This window comes from Eublepharis macularius, chromosome 3 (assembly GCF_028583425.1).
Source record: "Eublepharis macularius isolate TG4126 chromosome 3, MPM_Emac_v1.0, whole genome shotgun sequence".
Taxonomy (NCBI): Eukaryota; Metazoa; Chordata; class Lepidosauria; order Squamata; family Eublepharidae; genus Eublepharis; species Eublepharis macularius.
This window is the reverse complement of record NC_072792.1, coordinates 144,343,405-144,367,547: the sequence shown is the minus strand read 5'-3', so window position 1 is coordinate 144,367,547 and position 24,143 is coordinate 144,343,405. Positions and strand designations below refer to the sequence as shown.

General features: G+C 40.0%; 1 protein-coding gene across 2 annotated transcripts in view; it reads right to left on the bottom strand.

Moving 5' to 3' along the window:
* BOC (BOC cell adhesion associated, oncogene regulated) overlaps nt 1-24,143 on the bottom strand; it is a 98,020-nt gene that overhangs the window by 54,802 nt on the left and 19,075 nt on the right. The window lies entirely within an intron of this gene.

Here is a 24,143-nt window from a genome sequence, read left to right as displayed (position 1 = left end):
CTTTATTTCTGCCATGAACAACAGAAAACTACAGAGTAGCCTCATAAATACATCTAAAACCACTGAGATGATGATGATGATTTCCATTTATAGTCTACTTTCAAAAGTAAGAATATGGGCCAAAAATTTCAACAATACAGAAATAACACTCTTTAAGGTTACTTGGGTTACATGTTACTTGGGATAGCTGTGACGGACTCCCCCAACATGTTTAACCTGAAAAGGTGGATTCTGTGTATGAGTGTGACCTGGACTAGAGCAACAGTACTGGGGTGGGGTGAGGGAACAGAGTATTAACCCCCATGCTGTTTTTCTGACAGAAATCATGCACATACGCAAAGAGCTAGTCATCCTACTATGGCGCCCATATTTTGTCTTTTTTCCCCACCAGGGCTAATGGCAGCTCAGTTCACACATATGATTTGCAGGCGAGTGCTAAGTGGGGGGGAGGAAAGCGGGGAGGGGGCACGGCGACAAGAAACACATGGACGCAGTGCTGGAGGTAAAGAGGCCACAACTTTATTGAGATTACAGCTCAGGGAGCAAATGCGCACATAGGGCACAGATCCGAGCATTGGCTGACCTGCCTGCCAAGCCAATGACCCACACACCCTCTCATACCCATGCTGAGAGGGGGAACCATGGGATGACAGTCAGTGGGATGCCAGGTGGGTGTACACCCCTGTGTGGATCATTTCCTGTCACCTGGGAGTGAGGCGGACTGACAGCTCCCGTCTGGGCATGCACTGGCCATTCCTCACTCCCCAGACCCCTTATGGGGATCCCCATAATAGGGAAACTGAGCCTGAGGGCCCTATTTTCCCCAAAACAGATTGGTACCCAAAGGCCCAATCCACAGCCTGCTCACTCCAAAGTTGTGACAAAAGGGCTGGGCAGGATTCCGCCACGGGCCAAGTGCTGAGGGGCAGGGATCACCCATCCAACCAGGGGCCCACGCCGGATGTGCCTGGGCAGAGTCACCTGGCCCCTGGACACTCCCCACCCCTCCACAACCTGGCAGCTGCCGTGCCACTTCCCCGCTCACCACCCCCCGCATCGCCTGCAACTCAGGCCCCCAGATGAGTCTGGAAGCCGTTATTTCTATCAGGGAAACAACATGGAAGGAAAAGATTAAAATATCTTTACACCCAGCAAATAGTAGGACAGGCCGTGTATTCTTCTGAAAGTGACAGCCATGCTTTAGAGGTGAAAATATTTAGAAAATACTTTCCTCCTGTAGTTAAGACTGAGCATTACAGGCTCAAGGATTATTGAAGATATAGGGATGGATCCAGAGATCCATCAGCAGAAGGTGCTAATGACTAAAGAACTTTCTGGAAGTCCTTTCCTCCAAAGAGTCCTTCTGATGCTAAGAAAGCTGACTGTAGGACTTGCAGGGACTAATAGCCACATAGGTTGGAGGGTTCCAGTGAGGAGAAGGAAAGGGACAAAATTGCTCTACTGAGGAAGAGGTGGTTTTGTCCACAGGAAAGATATGTGTTCATGTGCGAACAAATTGCTTGATCCAACCCATCACTTGCAGGTGTTTAGTTGACAAAATAAATTATAAATCATTAAAAAAATTTTATTACTTTGAAACTCAATAAGGCATTTGAAGCTTAATTTGAATTAATGTGTATTGTTACATTGTTCTGTATTACTGAATGTGGGGAAATATGATGGTTTCCTCTGTATTTTGCAAACAAACTTCCATGGATATATTTTTTTATTATTGTCTGCTACCTATGTAATAAATAAATGAACTAGATGGGGAGAAAGCATTAATGGTGCACGAATGTACACACAAACACAATTAAAACCATACAATTAAATCAAGCTGCCTGTTTGGCCAAGAGTTTTTTTTAAAAACCCTGCACATTTATTATCACTGTCTCAACAGGCCAATATTTATTTAGCGTACATTCAAATAATAATTTTTATAATTTTGGACACCTAGATGAAACGAATTAGCAAGACAGGTACCAGGTCATTACCAATGAAGAAGTGTCTACATCCAAGCCACTGTTCAACTCTACCACTAATGTTCTTACTCTCAGAATAAGAACTGAATGAATTATAACACATGAATTCTCTTTTGCAACCTAGAAATCTGTCATATAAAGGTTGCCATGTCACAATTTTGCTCATAGGGACCTTCATCTAGTTACACCTTTCTTAGTCCATGAAGTCAACGGGCTTAGAAGTGCACAGATCTGGTTAGCACAGCACTGTTAATATACTAATTCCAAATTCACTCAATACACTTTGAGACACTTTTCCATTAAAAGCCATGTTAGTATGCTTCTGCCATGCTTCATGTCTGTTACATTCTTCTGACTTCCTAATGCTAAGAGTAGAGAGCATCACAAGAAAACAGAATATTCAGGTTACTCCTCATTCTGTCTGCCTCCCACATACTCTGGAAATGGCCTCAGCCCTATAAAGGATAAGATCATCTTGCTAAAGTGGGAAGGAAGAAAAAAAACCACTTCCTTTCTTCTATATATTGCCCCCCCAACCCCACACACTTAATTTTCACTCCTCTCCCCCCTTCAATTCTGTATAAATTCAATTTGACAACCCTGCTAATTGGATAAACGTCGCTCCCTATGCTCCTTTAAAGCAGTTCTCTTTTCTTTTCTTGTTTTTGGAGGGTGATTGTGGCTGTTCTTTAACATGAATTCCATCTGCTTTATTTCTCCTCTCTCTATTCAATATTCTTCCTGAATATTTATGAAGTGTTTGCCACCCCCCCTTCTAACCTTCTCCTTTTCCTATCCCCTTTTACACTACCTCACCTCCCTCTTTCCCTCCTTTAGTCCTCCAATCCTACTCCCTCCCATGTTCCTCCTTCCTTCCCATCCTGGTTCAGTTATTCCTCTTCTCCTATCTCTCATTGCCCTGGACAATAACCTTCCAAATGCACCCCCCACCACCCTGCTTTAGATAAACACAGGCAGTGTCAAGTGTGAGGAGAAGGGGGGAGGGAGTTCAACTGCCAGTCAAGCCTCAGGTCTTCAATGAGGCCTAGAGGCCTACCCTAATCTGCTGCATGCTTTCCATATGGGAGCTGTGTTGCCCTGGGAAACGCTAACAGGCAGAACGGAGCTTAATAGAGTCCATATTCATTGTAATGCAGTGAGATGGCTCGAGGGACTATTGCCCCTTGGGTCTGTTTTCATTCTTCTGTTCCTTCTCTTTCTCCCCCCGCCCTTTTCTCTTTCTTTCCTCTTTTCAAAAGACAAGGTCCCTGGAGAGCTGTAATCTGGAGAGGCTGGGGCTCAGAGAAGGGACAGAGTTTGGTGCTGCTGGGGGGTGTAGATAGATGGCTGGGAAGACGAGGAAGTGGAGTGGACAGTAAAGGAGCATCTAATAAGCATGCTGTGGGCCAGCTGTAAAGATATCCAGAATGCCTACCCTTTGGGTAAGTACCTGTGTGTGGTAGAGGGAGTCCATTTCATCATAAAAATCTTTTGTAAATCAGGAACACTGCAGAGTTTAGCAAAGTCCTTCAGACAGGGTGAACAGATGACCATTACAGGTTACCAGATATACGTATGCAACCACAGGATAAACCAGTTGTCAGTAATATCTAGTCAAGCGAGGTGAAATTTACCACACTCATGGTTTCTGTTGTGGGCCAGAAAGACGAGATAAACTTCTCCTCACCTCTTGGCAGAATGTTCTAGCCAGTTTCAAGATTACACTGTGGGTAAATGAACACTTTGAAACTGACGAAGCTGAAGTTGGTTCCCAGTTCCTTATTCACAGTTCCTAGTTCCTTATTTGCAAAGCCAAAGAAAAATATTGTGGGGAAATTGAAAAGCTCTGAACCCTAAAATGAAGTTTGCAGGGCACATATAATACACCTCCAGATTCAGCAGACTCAGCCCTCTAAGTGGACCTATACTGGGTCATCCTACAAAACCCAGATCCTGAGTTAGCATCTTCAAAGTAGGGTGCCCCCAGAACAATTCAATAAGAAGAAAGGGGCGGCAGCTAAAGCAGAAAAAAACTTTGGATCACCCCAAATAACACAGCCCTGAACTCCAGAGACTGTCCCCTACAGTCTGGTGCTGATCCAGTCTCTGGTTCCAGAGCTGAGGCCTCCTATTTCATCTTTCTCCCAGAAACTTGTATTAGACATTGCATTGAATAAGAAGATGGGAAACATAAGAGCCCTCTACACCCCCAAATTTTTGGATCACTCTGAATCACACAGCCCTGAACTCCAGAGTGTCCCCTACAAGAGGACATGTGCTGGTTCTGATCCAGTCTCTACTTCTGGAGCTAAGGCCTACTATTTTACCTTTCTCCCAGATCTCCCCGAATCACACAGCCCTGAACTCCAGAGACTGCCCCCTGCAAGAGGACATGTGCTGGTGCTTATCCAGTCTCTGGTTCTGGAGCTAAGGCCTCCTATTTGGACTGCCTCTCAGACCCTTCTATTAGACATTGCTGTGCATTAGGAACTGCGGAAAATAATAAGCTCCCTGAGCCCCAAAACCTGCGCTGAGGCAGAACTGCACCTTCTGCTCATAAACAATGGCTTAATGTTTGTCTCTGGTGGAGACAAAGTCAAACTGTCTTTGAGGTGGGACAATGATGTGGGAATGTTTGATTGTGCCTTCCTGTGAGGAACTACAGGTGTAAAAAGATTATCTGATGACCCATGTTGTCTGGATGGGTGAGGCTATAGTAGGAAAGGGGGTAAAGATAGATTTTGAAAGGTGTGTGAATGAATTCATTCAAGTTCTTCTGGAGACCTCCATTGTTCTATGGTTATGCATAAACGCGCAGTGTGCAGCTCAGTTAGTCTGACCTCTCTGCTAACATCTCATGTCTAGCAAACCAGCTAGTCACATAAGAGGGGCTTATGATATTGCCATATTCATAAGCCTTCTTTGCATCATGAGGGCAAACGTGACCACTTATAATCAGGCACTCAAATGGATAAGTTAACACTGTAGTCCAGGCTCCAAATCTGAGGAGGTCCAAGACCAGGTCTGTTTTGAGACAGAAGCTGTTCCCAATACGAGCTACAGGGATGCAGCCCAAATAGGAAGTCATAGCACCAGAACCAATGTTTAGATCAGCAACATCACATGCCATCTTGTAGGGCAGAGTCTCTGGAGTGCGGAGCTGTGTGATTTGGGGTGATCCAAAGATTGTTTTTGGGCACAGAGGGCTTTTATTTTCCCCAGTTCCTTATTCGTGGCAATGTCTAATAGATGGTTCTGGGAGGCAGTCCAAATTGGAGGCCTTAGCTCCAGAACCAGAGACTGGATCAGCACCAGCACATGTCCTCTTGCTGAGGGCAGTCTCTGGAGTTCAGGGCTGTGTGATTTGGGGTGATCCAAAGTTTTTTTCTGCTTTAGCTGCCGCCCCTTTCTTCTTATTGAATTGTTCTGGGGGCACCCTACTTTGAATTTGCTAACTCAGGATCTGGGTTTTGTAGGATGACCCAGTATAGGTCCACTTAGAGGGCTGAGTCTGCTGAATCTGGAGGTGTATTATATGTGCCCTGCAAACTTCATTTTAGGGTTCAGAGCTTTTCAATTTCCCCACAATATTTTTCTTTGGCTTTGCAAATAAGGAACTAGGAACTGCGAATAAGGAACTGGGAACTAACTTCAGCTTCGTTTGAAATTGGTCATCTCCATTCAGCTGGAACAGACAAAGAAAAGCTGCAGAAGATGGGTGGCATTTCCCTTCTCAAGCTATACTTAGCATTCTCTTACCAGCAATTCAACAGCACCTTCCATGCCCACCACAAGAAAGAATATTCACCTCATAAAACAGTTATGTATATCACTGCATTGCATTTTCCTTTTTAAAAAACATGATACTCGTAGGATTATTTTCCAGAGGGTGCCAGATTAAGTAAAACTGCTGGAAATAAAACTATTTTGTCTCCCGGTTGTGTTCAAATAGGGAACATATAATATCAAATATTAGCACAACAGTTCACAATACCAACACTGGTTTTGAAGGCCAGTTCACACAGCATTGCTTGACATAATGGAAAATGTCATCTGTCTCAAACCACACTAAAGGTCATTTTACAGCAAAAGAAAGTCACTTCAGTAGGCTCCCAGTATTAATCTACATTCTTGTCAAAGTAAATTGACAGTTACCATAAATAATAACATTAAAATTCCAAATTAAATGTCTTCTGTATGACCTCTTCTTATCATGACTTGTGTCTGCATAGCTAGCTTTAAATGATTTCTTGTTGCTTATTAAGCTAAGTTGAATCAAGGTGAATTTTTAAGAGCCTTTACTCAAATGAGCTATAAAAGAGCTATACCATCAATTAAAAAGGAAGGAGCTTAACAGGAGCCTAAGCCTAATCAATCCTTTCTGCACCCAAGAGCCCCTTCCAGACAAGATCCCTATTGGAAAATTAAGCATCAGCATGCATCAACACTGACCACCTTTAATATCCACATATAAAGGCAATTACGTTTGGGAAATGCTGTTACCTGGAATGTACATATTAATTGAGTTTTCATGACCGAAGCAATTAGTTGTATGGTCCCCAGATCCGGTAAAACCAGCTAACACAGGCTTAGGAAATCACATGGGTTGTGCAGTAACCAACCAAACCCAGGCACATGTGCTCTTCAAAGATATCCTGGGGGGAATAATGTCTTTGTCTTAGTTTAGATATTTTGACTGTTAGCATGGAAATACTTTGACCAGATGATGTGGCTTTATCACTGGCCCCTCTTCCTCCTGTGTGCATGCCAAAGGAACTTAGGGAAAGTGGATATTATCTTAATATTCCACTGCATATAGTGCTTTTGCAAAAGGCAGAAGCAGCATTTGTGGCACATACAGAGGATGTGAGTGGATGTAGGTGAATGAATAGTCTTTTATCTCATTTTATACTGAGTTTGTAGAAAGAAAGAAGGGGCCCAGGTCATTTTTGTGGTTCACTAGTGTTTGTGGAGACGAGGAAGATGTAGAAACAACAACAGGGACTCAAATCTCAAGCTTGGAACAAAGTGACATCCTTTTCCTTATCATCAACATATGCTATAGGACTTGAGGAGGGGCTGAGCAAGTCTTGTTCTACTTTGTCCAGGGCTCCTGCACTAGGCAAAACCCCGTGTGCAGTAAGAGACTCGCCCTCTCCCTCCTGAGTTTTCTGCCATTCACAAAGTACCAGAAAAAGGGTGTGTCAGAAGAGGATGGGCTGTTGTCGTTGGCAATGTAGTGCCCGCTTGCTGATAAACAGGTAATTTAACTTTTCTGTTTGCTATCTGTAAATGCAATATGTGTATGCAGTGACCTTTAAAAAAATCTTTTTCTTAAAAATGCTTCTGGCTGCCTTTAAGATGCTCAAACTCGGGTTTTTCACTGAAGTTTTGTCTTAGCTGCTATTTCACTACATTGTCACGGCACCAAACAAATGCTGCAATAGCAATCTTTTTTTTAAAAAAAAATCTTCATTTAAATTACAAACTATACACCATAACATAATAAACAACAAACACAGAGAATAAGAAAAAACACTCAATTCTAAACATGACACTCTTAACAATACATGTATCTATATAATTAAAAGAAAAATGGAAAAGAAAAACAACAACAACAACAACAACAACAAAACCTAGATTACACTACAGGTTGAGTTCCGATTTTCTCCGCAACAAGTATGTATCGTTTCTAGAGTCACACTTATTCTAGGTTAGTCACAAAACCCCTCTTTTTTCTATTGTTCATTTTTCTTAATCCATAAATGCAGATGTCATCAAATCCTTGTTATCCATTTCATGCAAAAAGTCTATTAACGGTTTCCATTCAGTCAAGAAGTTAACTAATGTCCTTTCTCTAATCAATGCAGTAAGTTTTGCCATTGACGCAAACTCCAAAACTTTTGTCAGCCATTCCTTCACTGTAGGCAAAGTTGTAGTTTTCCACTTTTGTGCATAAAGTACTCTTGCCGCTGTAATAAAGTATAAAAACAGTGTTCTAAAGCTTTTTTCCAACTGGCTGTTTGTTATTCCCAACAATAAAGTCTCTGGTTTCAGCTGAAGTTTAATCTTCAAAATCTTCAGAATCAATTATTGTGTTTGCAACCAAAAACTCTTTGCTTTCTTACATGTCCTCCACATATGAAAAAATGTCCCTTCTTGTTTGGCACATTTCCAACATACATTTGACGCCCCCTTATACATTCTAGCCAATTTTTCAGGAGTCGTATACCAATGATACATCATTTTGTCAAAATTTTCTTTAATACTGGATCTTAATGTAAATTTCAGCACTCTTGTCCACATATTTTCCCACTGCTCCATTAACATATCGTGTCCACAATTTTTCGCCCATTTAATCATACATTCTTTTACTTGCTCTTCTTCCGTCTCAAACCTCAACAAAAGTTTATACATTTTAGAAATAACATGTTCATCATTTGTACAAAGGGCTATTTCAAATTCAGTTTTAGATTTCTGAAAGTCATAATAACTCTTATCTAATTTGAATTTCTCCAGAATTTACAATATGGAAACCACTGACAGGTGTGCCCTTCTGCTGCTAAGTCCTCTCTTGATTTAATTTTAACTTGGTCCTGAGAGAATTCCAATAAATCCTGATAAGTTAACCATTTAGGTGGACTAACCATTTCCCTTCTAAAATGAGCTTCTTGTGATGACAACCAGAGAGGTATTTTCGAACAAAACCTGTTTGTACTTATTCCATACTCTCAGGATTGCACGCCTTACATAATGATTATTAAATTCAGCGTTGGCTTTAACTTTGTCATACCATAGATACCCATGCCACCCAAATTTTAAATCATGCCCTTCCAGGTCCAGTAATTTTCTATTTTTTAGCAGTATCTATTCCTTCATCCAAACCAAACAGCTGCAAAATATAATCTCAAATCTGGGAGGCCCAAACCATCTCTTTCTTTTGCATCCTGTAGAACCTTAAATTTAACCCTTGGCTTTTTGCCTTGCCATATAAATCTCAATATATCCTTCTGCCACTGCTTAAATGGTGCCTCTGTTGTCAATACAAGAATTGTCTGAAAAAGGAATAACATTCTAGGTAAAACATTCATTTTAATTGTAGCTATTCTTCCCAACAGCAATAATTGAATTTTATCCCATCTTAGCATATCCCTTTTAATTTCTTTCCAAGTCTTAATATAATTATTTTGGAATAACATACAGTTCATATTTGACAAAGTAATACCCAAGTATTTTACCTTTTTCTCAACTTTAAACCCTGTTTTGCTCTCAAGTTTCATTTGATCTTTTATTTTCATATTTTAACAGTGCAATCCTATGGAAAGTTACTCCAGCCTAAGGCCATTGACTTCAATGGGCTTAGACTGGAGTAACTCTGCATAGGATTGCACTGTTAGTTAAGACTGGTTTTCTGCTTATTAACCTTAAAACTGGCCACTACACCAAATTCTTTCAACGTTGTCATTAGAGTTTCAATTCTGTTCAAAGGGTCCTCCAAAATCAACACCAAGTCATCTGCAAAGGCTCTCTGTTTGTAGTTCTCCTGTTTCACCTTAACACCTTGAATTCTCTCATCTTGTCTTATGTCCCTGTTCAAAACTTCAAGCATCAGTATAAATAACAAAGGTGACAATGGGCAACCTTGTCTTGTGCCTCTTTGTATTCCACATTGTTTGGTTCTCTCTCCATTCATAACTATCCGTGCAGTCTGGGTTGTATAAATCAACTTAGTACATTTAATAAAATTGTCACCAAAGTCCATATCTTCCAATATCTTAAACAAAAATTTCCAGTTTAAATTGTCAAAGGCCTTCTCGGCATCTAGGAAAATCAAAGCAACTTGTCTTTCATTATGTTTTTCTAAATATTCCAGAATATCCAATGCTGTTCTTACATTGTCCTTTAGATGCACTTTGGTCTTCATGAATAATATCCCATAGGATACTTTTAAGTCTTCCTGCCAAGATAGATGCAAACAGCTTATAGTCATTATTTAATAGTGTATTGGCCTGTAGTTTCTTGTCAATGTGTGATATTGTCCATCTTTTGGAATAAGTGTTTAAGTTGGCCTCCTTCCATTTTCCCTCCCTCTAAAAGAGAGTTCATTGTCTTTTGTAAAGGAAGAAGTTCATCCTCAAAACACTTGTAGTAGCTACTTGGGAGGCCATCTGGTCCAGGAGCTTTTCCGAACTTACTCTTTTTTATGGGTTCTCCCACTTCTCTTACTGCTATAGGTCCATTCATAATTTGTCTTTGTTGTTCCATGATCTTAGGTAACTTCTTATTATTAAAATATCCATCTATCTTTTCCACTGACACATCACAACTCTTCTACAGATTGGTATAGTACTGATAAAATGCCTTTTGTATATCTGCAGTATCTATTAGTGCCTTATCCGCCTCTTGTATTTTCAATGTCATTCTCTTTTCTCTCTCCTTTCTCAATTTAAAAGCCAACCATTTTCCAGGCTTATTTGCATATTCAAATGTTCTTTGTTTAGCATAATTCAATTTAATTTCCATTTCTCTTGACATTAACATCGATAGTTGTTGTTGTAAGATCTTGATATGATGCAATATATTAGTATTTCCAGGAGCTCTCTTGAGTTCTTCCTCTTTGCTCTTTATCTCTTCCAAAATACGTTGCTTTTTCTCTTGGTTCTTTGTTCTCAATTGCACATTATACTGAATTAGGTAACCTCTGATATATGCTTTACTTGCATCCCAGACCATTCTCATATCTGTACCTTTGTTTAAGTTTAATTCAAAATATTCTTTTAGTTTATTTTTAAAGTCTTTGATAGTCCCTTATTTTGTAACAGAGCTTCATTTAATCTCCACCTAAAGGTACCCCTTTTCCCCCTATATGTCTTGGATACTGGATTATGGTCTGAAAATGTCTTGGGTAGGACCTCTGTTTTAATCACCTTGGTGGCAATGTCCCTTGATGTCAAAATCATATCTATTCTTGAGAAAGATCTATGTCTTTGTGAAAAAAAAGTATACTCTCTTGCGTTACCATTTTTCTGTCTCCACAAATCAATCAGACCTAAATTGTCCATTAGATAAAAAAAGGCTTTAGGTAGTTTACCCTGGTTCATCTTAATATGTTTCTCAGAGCATCTATCTATCTTTGGATCGATCACTCCATTCCCGTCCCCCATCAAACAATAGTTTTCATATGCTAGATCTGTTAAACAATCCCCAATTTTTTTAATAAAATCCAGTTTTATTCTCATTTGGAGCGTAAAGACCCACCATCGTTTTTGTCCCCTGTACATCAATTTCTACTGCCACATCTTAAGTGATACCCCTCCAGCAAAAGGCAATTGATTCTGCCAATTGTATAAATCAGCCCAAATTCTGTTAACCAGGCCATACAAATTACTTATCTATCCACGTATCAGCTAGAACAAAATCTGATTTTATTTTAGAATGACCCTGGCAGCCAGTAAAGTAGAATCATTCCTAAACCCAAAGTTTGCTGTTTATATTTCTTCTGCAGTTATGAGTTTTAATAAAGTTTATGAACGTGTCCTGTGATGTCTAGTTCCTACCACTGCAATCATATCAATCACAAGGTGGTAGCTCTCTGGAATAAAGCAGTTGCCACCTTTGGAACTTTCACATGTTTAAATTTTCTCATATAATAACAGCCTGTCAAGAATGATTATGTTGCTAATAAAGATGCAATACACACAGAAGTTCTAGTCATCTTTCCCATTTCAGATTTAACAGCTCCTTTTCATCTTGGCCATGAGTATCTGTCATATTGGTAACAAATTTTCCATTCCTTCTATGTTTGCCAATGCATTTCTTCACTTTAGCAAATCAAATTATTCTCTACACTGGGGATTCCACATCTTCAGCCTGTAGATACTTGTGGAATTTTGAGAATGGTGATGACACAAAATGACTGGCATGGGGTGCTGAATCAATCAGAAAATTCTGGAAGGTTGCAAGGTTTTTCTATGACGGAGGCAGCTGCTTCCTTGCCGATATTAAGGTGGTCCCTCCTGGTTTCTTCTGAAATATTTCCTGCTCCATTAAGGAGGAAAGTCATAATTTGCTGTTTTCTCTGGGAAAGATGCATTGTCAAAGAAGCAAATGGGTGCCAGAAAACCCACTGGCGATGCCATGGTGCCCAGAGATGCCATGTTGGGGATCATTGCTCTACACCTATCATCATCTCTTCATTCATTCATCATCGTTTCCATTCACCAAGTACATAGGAACAAACTATGGACAGATATTAGAGAGGCTTTTCCACAAATGACAACCCCCCTCTTCCCCCCGCATAAAGCAAAAGGAGCTTGTGCAATTAGTACTTGGAAAGACTGGAAGACACATGAAGAGTACATAAGGCTCCTGTTCCCAGAAATGTTTCAGTATGCTGCTTTATATTGAATCAAACCACTGATATGTCAAGCTGAATATTGTCTATTCTGATTGGCAGCAGCTTTTCAGTGACTCAGACAGAGGTATTTAATATCACCTGCTATTTGAACCACCCTGACCTGGATAGTCCAGGCAAGCCAGATCTCGCCAGATTTCAGAAGCTAACCAGGGTCAGCCTTGGTTAGTAATTGGATGGGAGACCTCCAACGAAGATCAGGGTTGCAGAGGCAGTCAATGGCGAACCACTTCTGTTAGTCTCTTGGTTTGAAAACCCCAGCGGATCAGATATGACTTCATGGCACTTTCCTCCACCATCACTATTTGAACCTTTGATGAAAATATCAGGGATTGATCTTTTCAAGCAAAGCATGAGCTGTAGCATTGAGCTATAGTTCTCCCAATGTGCGAGTTTAGTGAGTGTGCCGGTGAGTGTATGCAGAAAGGGAAAAGGAAGAACTGTGTTTATGGATTATGTCCAATTCTTACTTGATTGATTCGACTTACCAAGGATTTTGCGTTTGAACAGTAAAAGCATTTGGCTTAGTGTCAACATACACACACACAGCTATCCTCTGAATGGTGATGTGTAACTTGTTAGCTAATGTGGAACTATATAAATGAAACAAAGAAAATGAAGATTAGATCCTAGTTTTAACATTTCCGCAATACTCTTGTCTTATTTATAACTGCTGGATGAAGCACTGAAGATTTTACTTTTTAGGTATTTTTAGGGTTCCTAAAGAAACCTAGCTATTTTAGGTTTCATAAGCCCATTAATCCTTAGCTACCTCAAAACTCCTAACACTTTAGTAAATAGTAAATTTTTCAGCACAGGGTTGCCAGACCTGTGCTGGAAAATTCTATGAATTTTTGGAGTGGTGCCTTGGAAGGATAGGGTTTGAGGGGAATATGACATCAATTCTAGATGATGCTCTAGGAATTCCCCAACATCTATGGTCTTTACCATAGAAATTGAGGTGATTTCTAAAGTGGCATGCAGGATGTGACATCACTTCTGAGTGGAGGGACTTTAGGAATCCCCCCAATCTCTATGGTATTTACAATACCATATGGTATTTACCATAGAGATTGGAGGAAATTCCTGAGTGGGTGTTAAGTATAAATCGAATGTTGTTGTTGTTAACTTCACAATCTACACCTCTCCCATTTTCTCCCATTCCTAAAATGATTGAGAGTGAGGGATTGAGGGCAGGGGCTTGAGATTGCCTGCAGCCACTGGCCCTATAGTAAGTCTATTAATGTGAGAGCCAGAGCAGTGTAGTTGTTAGAGTGTTGGACTAGGATCTAGAAGACTCAGGTTTGAATCTTCACTCTGCACTGAAACTTGATGGGTGACCTTGGGCCAGTCACAGTCTCTCAGCTTAACCTACACCTCACAGGGTTCTTGTGAGGATAAAATGGAGAAGAATGTTGTAAGACACTTTGGGTTCCCACTGGGGAGAAAAGTGGGGTATAAATGAAGTAAAAGAAATAAAAACAGTAAATTCACATCTGAATTCCTAGAACAGTACTGTAATTGCAATTGTAATTTTTAACGTAATTTTCACGGAACTATAAAGCATTATGAGACTATGTTCCTAAAGTAAAATGACGTTATATATAATATTTTTCACTTGTTTCCATGACTTTTGGAAAACGTTACTATGTGCACTTTATTTTATTTTTTTCAAACTCCTATAATCACTGGCTATCTAGATTAAGTACTGAAGATAAGCACTCTCAAATCAAATTTTAAAAACGTATTTCATTCAAGTTCTTCTTATAGAAGCTCCTTTTATTTAACTGTGTTAGATACACTACCAAATTATTCCTACAAAATCACGTTCAGATATGATTGGAGACTGTAAGGGAAATGTATTGTTTAATTACACAAATGCAAAAGACAGAAAAAGTAGGAAGAAACAAATTAATTGAGATGACAATTCTCAAATCACGCTAACAGCAAAGATGCAATTCATTTTAATGGTGGCATAATATGTTGGAAAGGACCTGAATCACTGGCCATCCATGACCCAATTTACAGACCTAGTATAACATCAAGGCTCTGGGGAACAGGTATTAGTACCTGTGCCATGGCAGCTGGTTAGAGGAGGAAACTTTAGGTACTTCAGATCTATCCAAAAGATGCATTTGGAATTAAGACAGAGCATACAAATTGGAATGTTTAACGACCCACAGATTCTAGTAATAAGCCTTCCTTCCTTTTGTAACTTCTAGAATTATGTCAAGTCTTCACTTTCTTATGGCATAGAACCTCTTGCTACACTCTCCCTGAATTTCAATCTGCTTTTCCAAACTTACTTTCTGCTTTTTCATGGCCTAACCAAGTCAGATCATCTTGGCCTTTTATCTTGACCTGATTACCCTGCACTCCATAACCAAATCATCTTCTGCTGCTTTGGTATTACAGCTGCCCAAGACCAGAACTGTGATCCTATCTACAAGCATGATACCTGCTTAATCTCAAACCAACAATTCTGAACTGCTGTGGACTAAGAAACAAAACTACAATCAATTAATCAGTAACCTCCATGCTAGATTACTGTTGAAGGAAGGGAAATATATGAACACATGAAGCTGCCTTATACTGAATCTGACCATTGGTCCATCAAGGTCAGTACTGTCTACTCAGACTGGCAGCAACTCTCCAGGGTCTCAGGCAGAGGTCTGTCACATCACCTACTACCCAATCCTTTCAACTGGAAATGCTGGAGATTGAACCTGGGATCTTCTACATGCCAAGCAGATGCTCTACCACAGAGCCACAACTCCTTGGGATAGCCATAAAATCCCAATCTTACACCAAGGAGAAATCTTGTGGCCTGAACCACAGAGAAAGTCATTTTGATGAAAACTAAACAAGGTAGTCTTGACTTAATGTCGAGCTGAAGCCACATCTAACTGTAATATAGATGTGAAAAACCTACTCTATCTGCCACCACAAATCTTTTGAATTAGCAATTTTCTTAACATTTACAAGACTAAGACATGGTGGTGAAGCCTGTGACAGACTGGGCTATTAAAACACCTAGGGTCAAACAGAGCAGCCAACGATAGTGCATAGGCTTACTCTGTTGCCTCCTCCCATGAAGCTGCTGTCTGGGTATAAGTCACTGGTGCTGAGCTTGGCTTGCTCCTTGCTGACAGTGGCCCTCCAAGGCAGCAGCCCATTGAAAACTATCCCAGCAAGTTAAGCACCAGTCCACTCCTAGGTGGGCCTTAATTAATGACTAATTAGAAACCTCTGGATTATTCATTCCAAAGAACTTAAATCTACTTCTGGACTGAAAAATAAGACTTGGAGATAACACCAACTATCATGATCACAAAATTTTTATTCTGGATATTCTTCACAGAAATACTGCAAGCAGTCTGAACCTGAACATAAGGAAAATGATAGTTATTTTTACTAAGAAATCCTTAAGGGCAGGCAGGAACAGTTTGGTACCCCTGGTGTTCTGAAATCTCCTCTTCCATTTAACATTTCCAACTTTCAGTGAATGAGAAAAAAGGATTCTTAGATACTATGGTGTAATTTTGTCTAACCATAATTCCAGATGGATAGTCATGTTATTTTCTAGCACTAAAATTAAGTAGAAGTCCTGTAGCACCTTAAAGACTAACAAAATTTATTCCGGCATACATTTTTTGTGAGTCAGAGCTCACTTTATCATATGCATGAATGTTCATATTGTATGCAGAACTCAAAGGTTGTAGATAACAGAAAAGTATGGGAAGGGAGCCTTTCTTTCTAACATCTACCACCCTATACCATTCTGTTGTCTGCACGCTTGCAGTATAATACTTCTACCTAACGGATGAACATTCATGCATATGATAAAGTGAGCTCTGACTGCCAAATATTATGTTGGAATAATTTTTTCCCTGTATTTCAGATGCTGCCACCCCTATCCCCACCACAATTCCTCTTTTATTTTGCTTAGATCATATTCCATTTCTAAATTGTACAAAGAAAAATGTATGAGGTGTTCTACATACGTGAGGTTCAAGACCCTGAAAGTATTTCTCCTTTCCAGCTCTTCAGACAAGCAACAAGAGCAGGTCCAGCTGGAAAGTTTGCTTGTGCACAGTTTACATTCTCTATTTCCCCCCTCCCCCCTCCCACTTTCTCCTCACTCCAAAAGTTCTTTCAAACAGCCTTTAAGCTTTAAACAAATATGAGTTTGTAACACAGCAGTCTGCTGCTCCCGTTTCTCTCTCTACCACCCCTCCAGTGCCTGCATCCCCTTCCCCTCATCGAAAGCCCAACAGAGCTGGCAAGAGCAGCGCGTGTATAGAAAACAAACACATGGAGCACAGCCAGCAATGAAGTTGGATTTGGCATGCTCTGTTTACAAAAATGTATAAGTAATAGATAGGAGGAAAGCAGGGAAGAGGGTTGGAATTATACATCAGTTGGAAAAACACACATGTATAATAAATACAGAGAATAATGCTTTACGTTCCCATGAACTCAGATTCTCTGCCCTGTTTCCAAGTAATTTTGATCTTTGGGTTGTTGCCCACATCTTTTATTCAAAAACAATATTCTCATTATCCTCTAGGCCAAAATCAAGTATTCTCAAGTGGTTTGAATTTACCTTGGATATGTATGAAAACACTTACGGGGTTGCCAACTCCAGGTTAAGAAATCCCTTGCACTTTGGAGTAAAGCCTAGGGTGGGCAGTATATAATACCATAGAGTCCACCCTCTGAAGCAAGCAGGGGACTGCTCCAGGTAACTGATCTCTGTAGTCTGGAAATCAGTTGTAATCTGGGGAGACCCCCAGGCCCAACCTGGAGGTTGGCAACCCTGCCACACATACCATGCATGCCCATACCTCTATAGAACAGCAACTTATAAAACAGAGAAATGCCCATTACAAATCAGAAGGGTCTGACATTTTATTTTCTCAAACTGCACTCCTTTTGAACTCACCCTCTCCCTCTTCTCATGTATTTTGCAGGGTCAGGGTAGAAATATTGTGGAGTGGCTTGGTTCCATGTGGTTTCCACTCAAAACCGTAATTCTGACTAGTTTTCCTCAAAAGATTTTCAGCTGTGATTTGGGATGACTGCGAAACCAGATGAGTTTTACCTAATGTCAGGGTTCATATGAGCCGTTCTCTTTCAGACAATCTATTGAGTAATATTTTGGAGAAAATTTTCAATATATGAAAGGTCTTTTCATACTTGCATAACATTATGGAATAAAAAGTCGAAGAAATGCAAAACAATTCTTTGAAAGATTAGTTTCTATTAATCATAGAAGTTAACCAATCCTTGCACCATTGTGCAGTCCCAAGAGTTTACTACTGAGTTAACAGTAACACCCATGTAAGATTACATTTTGTTAAAGAATGGTAAAAATCAAGTTCACTCCTTTTCAGATATTTTTCAATACGGAGTAAAATATCTTTTCTAGAAGTCAAAATTGAAAAGACAACCTTGGCTCCATATTTTGGCTTACTAAGGAGTGACACTAACATCACATATATCAGCAGTTAAACTTCCATTAATTTCTACCACCAAACAACAGCAAGTCTAGAAAAATGTTTCCGGGTTGTGAAGAATTAGTAAATACCATCACTAAGGAACCAAAGATTTTGCTTTACACATTATTTTTATTTTATTTTTATTTAAAACATTAATATGTTGCCTTTCCACCAAGGCATTTAAAAACATTTAAAACAGCATTTAAAATGCATTAGTAAATATTTAACAATACAGTAAGAACACACAGGCATACAAACACACAAAACTAGGGAGAGGGGCCAATAAGAATTTACTGGGGGTATGCCAAGGGAAACAAAAAAGTTCTCACCCACTGACAGAAGACTATGACAGAGGGAGGCAGATAAATCTCCCTTTAGGAGGGAATTCCAAAGTTTTGGCACCCTGACCAAGAAGACCCTTTCTTGGGTTGCGATTAAAGAAGAGGAACAGGAGCAAAGAGGAGGGCTTCCAAAATGACCAGAGTGGATGGGCAGGTTTATATGGAAGAATGTGGTCCTTCAGATACATACTTTATAGAATGGAAAGCAAATAAAATTTTAATCCCTTCTATCAGAGCAAACTGCAGTGTGACTGATAGCTGGGACAATGAAAAAGACAGTGATGCCTTGTTATGCTGTGGAAGCACCCCTGCTAACGTATTATTTATTTAGCATATTTTTATCCTGCCTTTCCTCTAAAGAGCTTAGGGCAATATACAGTATACCCCAATTTTATCCTCACAACACACCTCTGAAATAGACAGAGAGAAAATGAACAACTCAAGTTTCACATCAAACAAGGATTTGAATCTGCGTTTCCTCAGTTGTTATCTAACACACAAATTACAAACCACTACTTCACAATGCATATATAAATTATGCAGATGCTAAAAGGAGCAATCGATGAACTTTAAGACCCTCGGAGATTCACCAAGCAAAGTTTGTAAAACACATAACTATTATGTTTACTCTTTTCTCTCAACTGACAACTCTGAAGGATTCAGAGTGTCTGCACTTTGAGGTTTTGATATCACCAAAGAGATGGATCAGTATACCAATTACAATGGAAAGAACAATTTCCAGCCTGCACAAAATACTGTGGTTAAGAGAAGGAGCAGCTGTGCCAAATGGTGTGGTGAGAAAGTTGGTACAGACAACAAACAGCAGGATAATTTTACAGGGCTGTATCAGATAAAACTGCTCAAAATCACAGACTCCAAAGTAAATGTTTGTCAAACAAACACAAAGGCCTAGTTTAAAAATCTAAGCGCCAGCCCTAAAAACACTCCGTGATTATGTTCTGTTGATTTCAGTGGAATATGCTCTTTGGATAAATGGGATTTAGGATAGAGGTCTTGGTATTTACCATGTCAGCAGAGAATCTAATCCAGCAACATCAGCAGAACTACCCAAGATACATAAACTGTAATGAAAAGAAACTGTGAACCATTTATATGGACAGAAAATGAAGTATGAGGCAGTTTTATCTCATTTCTGGATCAACATCATTTTTCTACCACATGCGATGAATACAGAAAAAAGAGACAGATGGAGGCCACCAAGACTCTGGGAGCCAGCAAAAAGTATAGTCAACTTACTACACAGCGTAAGAGAGCTGTTGGTTGTATTGACTTACATTGTGTAATTCACCTTGAGTCTCAGTGAGAAAGGCGGACTATAAATAACATACCTACATACAGGTAGGTTCAATCTCCTGTGACTAAAAAGTCACTGCTTGGAAACTATATTTCTGGATACGGCACCTACAGGCAAAGCAGGTATGACCACAGGAGTTCTATGAATGGAGCTCCCAGCATTTTTCTTTCCACATCACGTTAAATGCATGGGTCCTCAACTCTGATGGGGAAGGGATATTTACACGTCCCTCATGCACCGTTTTACCAAACTAAAAAGGTCCTGTAGAGCTGCTATTTGCCCCAATATGCCAAACACATATCTACTGATATGAACAATTATATGTTTACCCTAGTGAAGCAAACGGTGGCTCCAGGTACCACTTCTGATCAGGAAAATGGCACATTTGGAAAGTTAAATACTCCTCCCTTTGTGTCACAATCTTGATCAGAACTGCAGTCCCATACAACTGACATTTGAAAAATAAACTCTGGGAACTCCTGAATACCTGATCTGGTTTGGGGGAATTTGAACCTGGGTCTCCTCATTCCTAGTAGGATACTCTGGTACATCACACTGGCTCTCTTCATTAAGCACTGAACTACTACTAATACTTAAACAGATTCATATGAAGATCCACCACTGAACTGTATACCTAAGCATGCTGTCTGGTCAACACATCATCCCCTCAGTACAATATCCCTGTTCTATAAATGTGGTAACCCTGACTCCAAGCATGAAACAGCGCCCCCTTCAGTATTTGTCCAAGAAAAATGAATATCCTCACTACCATTCTATTTGCTTCCTCCTCCACAAAATAATTGTCTACTCATCTGGTGCAAATTTAACAAACCTTGTGATGACTCAAGGAACACAAGATTTAAGACATAATTCAATGCCAGCTGTTGTGATTATTCAGTTGCTGGAAAGCAACAGCTTTTCTATGTTAATCATCTTTCCCCTCTTTCCTTTCATCTCCTCCTCCCATCCCCTTTCTTCAATTAAAACAGCAATTTGGCAGTGAAAAGCAAAGGCTCCTGTCAATCCTATTCATGTATGAGAATTTCTATCTAAACAGTAAAATAGAAAAGAGTCCAGTAGCACCTTTAACCAACTTTACTGTAGCATAAGCTTTCGAGAATCACAATTCTCTTCGTCAGATGCATCATGACGAAGAGAACTGTGATTCTCGAAAGCTTATGCTACAGTAAAGTTGGTTAGTCTTAAAGGTGCTACTGGACTCTTTTCTATTTTGCTACTACAGACTAACACGGCTAACTCCTCTGTATCTAAACTGTAATACTCAGTTCAACCTTCATATATTACAGTTTGATGAAACATGGCCTAACAGTTTCTCTGTTGTATGAATGGGGATGTTTAGTGGCATTGCAAGGAGAGGGAACTGATTTGAGAAAGATTACAATGCATGTCGCAGAGGAAGGTTCAGAGCCCAGAGCCCATCTCTAACTGGACATTTAAAGATGGCAATTAACATTATTATATTTTCCAGCTAAAGATACAGATTATATTTTCCAGCTAAAGATACAGATTTTCCAGCTAAAGATACAGATACTCTTGTAAAGTCACCGGCATCTCAAAATGCATGGACCAGTTCCTCATAATATGGCACAACAGTTCAGGCAATATCTAGTGGAGTGGCAGCAAGAAGTATACTGCTTTAGTGACAGGCTCTCCCTGCTGTGGATGACAAAAGAGTTAACTTCAGGATAACCTCCTGCTTCCTTCTCCAAGCAAAACAAATTTTTGGCACTGTGCCCCATCTGGGGAGGGGCATCCCTCTCCTCCTTTTTCTTCACCCTTCTTTTCTCCTCAAGGTTCAGAACAAATGAATCTCATTGCCCAACACGCTCCACAACTAGTTTCATCTTGGTCCAAACTCATCATCTGTTTTAACTTTTGCCAAAAAGAAACTAAACGGAAAAAAAAGGAAAAGAGCTTGAATGGGGAGGGAGAAAAAGAAACAACAAAGGAAGGAGGGACATGTTAAACTATTCATTGACTACGCTACAGAACTAAGTTGGAGAGAGTAGAGAGTTTACTCAGAGGATCTCGGACAGTCTTGAGGCAGGGATCAAACAGGCCACAAGAGACCAGCCGTTACCCATATGATCCTTCCTTCCTGTCCCACTGCAGTTGGAACAGAACGGCTTGCAGTCGCCACCCCACCACTATCTTGCTTGTTTTCCTTCTCTAAATTTGCATCCTACTTCCAGCCACTGTCATCCAAGAGCAGAGAAAAACTGGCACAAATCCTCCCCCACACCCAAGAACTAGGAACACAGACAACTGTCTCCGAGGATCATTCCTGTGGCCGAAAACAAGAGGATTGAGTTTCCCACAAACCCAGGATGAATCAGGAGACATCAGAAAAAGCCAAGACTCTCTGGGTACTCTTCTTCCCCTCTCCAACCAGCACAATTAGAGGCATTGCACAGGCAAATCATGCTGCTTGCAGGCATAGTTCACTTGAGTCTTCTTTTTTATATTCTTTTCTTAACACACTCAGTTAAGTCTGTCTGGTTCTTGTAGAATTAGCAGTATCTGATTCTCATCTTCCTAACTATCCAATGCTTTAGCCTCGAATTGAGAAGTATCATCTAATGTGATCAGCAGTGCTAGCACCATCACAGCCTTTGGGTGGGAGAAAGAATGGAAAGAAGACATATATACAATAGAGAAAAACTAATCTGTAGGATGCAAAATTAAAAATGTGTTCCATTATATGAGTTACAGAGGGATCTGGAGTCTGAAAAAGATGAAAGCAACTACCCTAAATGCACAGCCTCTAAGGCCAGTACCAGGATCGGAAGAAAATGAGAAGCCTCAAAGTACATATTGCTCCTCTTAAACATAACAATGACATGGTAGCAGACAACCCATGGCAGACAGCACGCCTGACACCAATTTAACTGCAGACTCTGCTCAGCAGCCATTGCAACATGTTCAACCACCGAAGCAGCTTTCATGTATCACATGCACCCTAGAATTTATCTGAAGTAACAGATTTGTACTTGTCAATACGCAACCTTAACAGCCACGTACAAAGGCAACTGGTCCTTTACACCTGATCTCATTGCACCATCAATAAGTCAACATTCTGAAACCGGTTCTTAAAATAATGGCCTTGGCCTGAGGAATTCCTAATTTAAGTAACAAGCCCAATCTAACCTGCTGTCGATATGATAACATCACTATATGGAATAGGTGGGGTTCAAATGACAAAACACTTCTGCTCATACAGGTAGAGGGTCCAAAAGTCATTCTGATGGCACTTAGTGAATTATACAGCACCATTCCAGAAGCCCCCATGTGTAAGCATGCCCCTTTGGATCCTGACCACTTCCTTATCACTTGTTAACTCCTTTAAGCCAAAAGAATAGCAATATGCATTAGTGTAAATACTAAAGAGGCGAATGAGCAAACGTCTTGGATTCCCAAGTCACAGTAATAATTTATTGTATTTGTCTGAACATCTATAAAAATTCTGGCTTTTCTAATAAACATTACACACACTATACATTAGGGTGAGTTGACATGTTCAGGTGCACTACTTGAACACTACTGGTCTTTATGTGTGTAAGCACCATCACATTTTGTTCTGCACGGTGAAAGGTTCTGTTTGTTCCAGATCATTTATACCCTTACATTAAATGAAACTCATCCTGTAAAATACATAATTGAATTTACTCCTTGTTTTGCCAAAGCAATGAGAAAAAGATTCTTCCAAGAAGTATATGACTAAAATTTTGAAAACCAATTTGAGGGTGTGTTTAATGTACAGACAGTCAAACTTTGAGGTAGGAATAGGGAGAACTTGGAAAAACACCACAGTAAATTAGGTAGAAAAAAATGCCTACATCACTTTACAATTCTCAGACAGCCTAATGAAACGTAGATGCAGAGGAGTTAGCCATGTTAGTCTGTAGTAGCAAAATCAAAAAGAGTCCAGTAGCACCTTTAAGACTAACCAACTTTATTGTAGCATAAGCTTTCGAGAATCACAGTTCTCTTCGTCAGATGCATCTGACGAAGAGAACTGTGATTCTCGAAAGCTTATGCTACAATAAAGTTGGTTAGTCTTAAAGGTTCTAATGAAACAGTTTAGCTCTTTTCCACAGGCAGATTTTGGTGATGCAAGCTATGCCTAGAGGCCAATATCCAAAAAAATGAACAGCTAGAGAGTCCTGTAGTGCATCACAGCCATGGTACGAGTTATGCAAGGCGATGAGCATCATTTTAATTCCAGTATATAGTCAAGAACATGAGGAAGCACCTCTTACAAGAAGCAGTCTTCTGCCCTACTCACCCGTGCCTCTCCAAGCACAGCAATGAGATAAGAATAAGCGTTGCATGGTTGGATCTGACCACTAGTTCAGCATTCTGTTTCCAAAAGCATTGAGGGACCAGTGGGCTACTCTTAGAGCAGAGCTATCCTGCTGAAGTGTGAAGAATGTCTTCTGTAGCAGTCAAACCAATCATCCCACCCTGTTTCTAGTATACAACCTCCTTCTGTACCTTTTCTGGCACAAAAATTTCTCCCTCGGTCCACAAATGTGCCTCTCCTTTCTGTCTTTACACAGCCTCTTGATG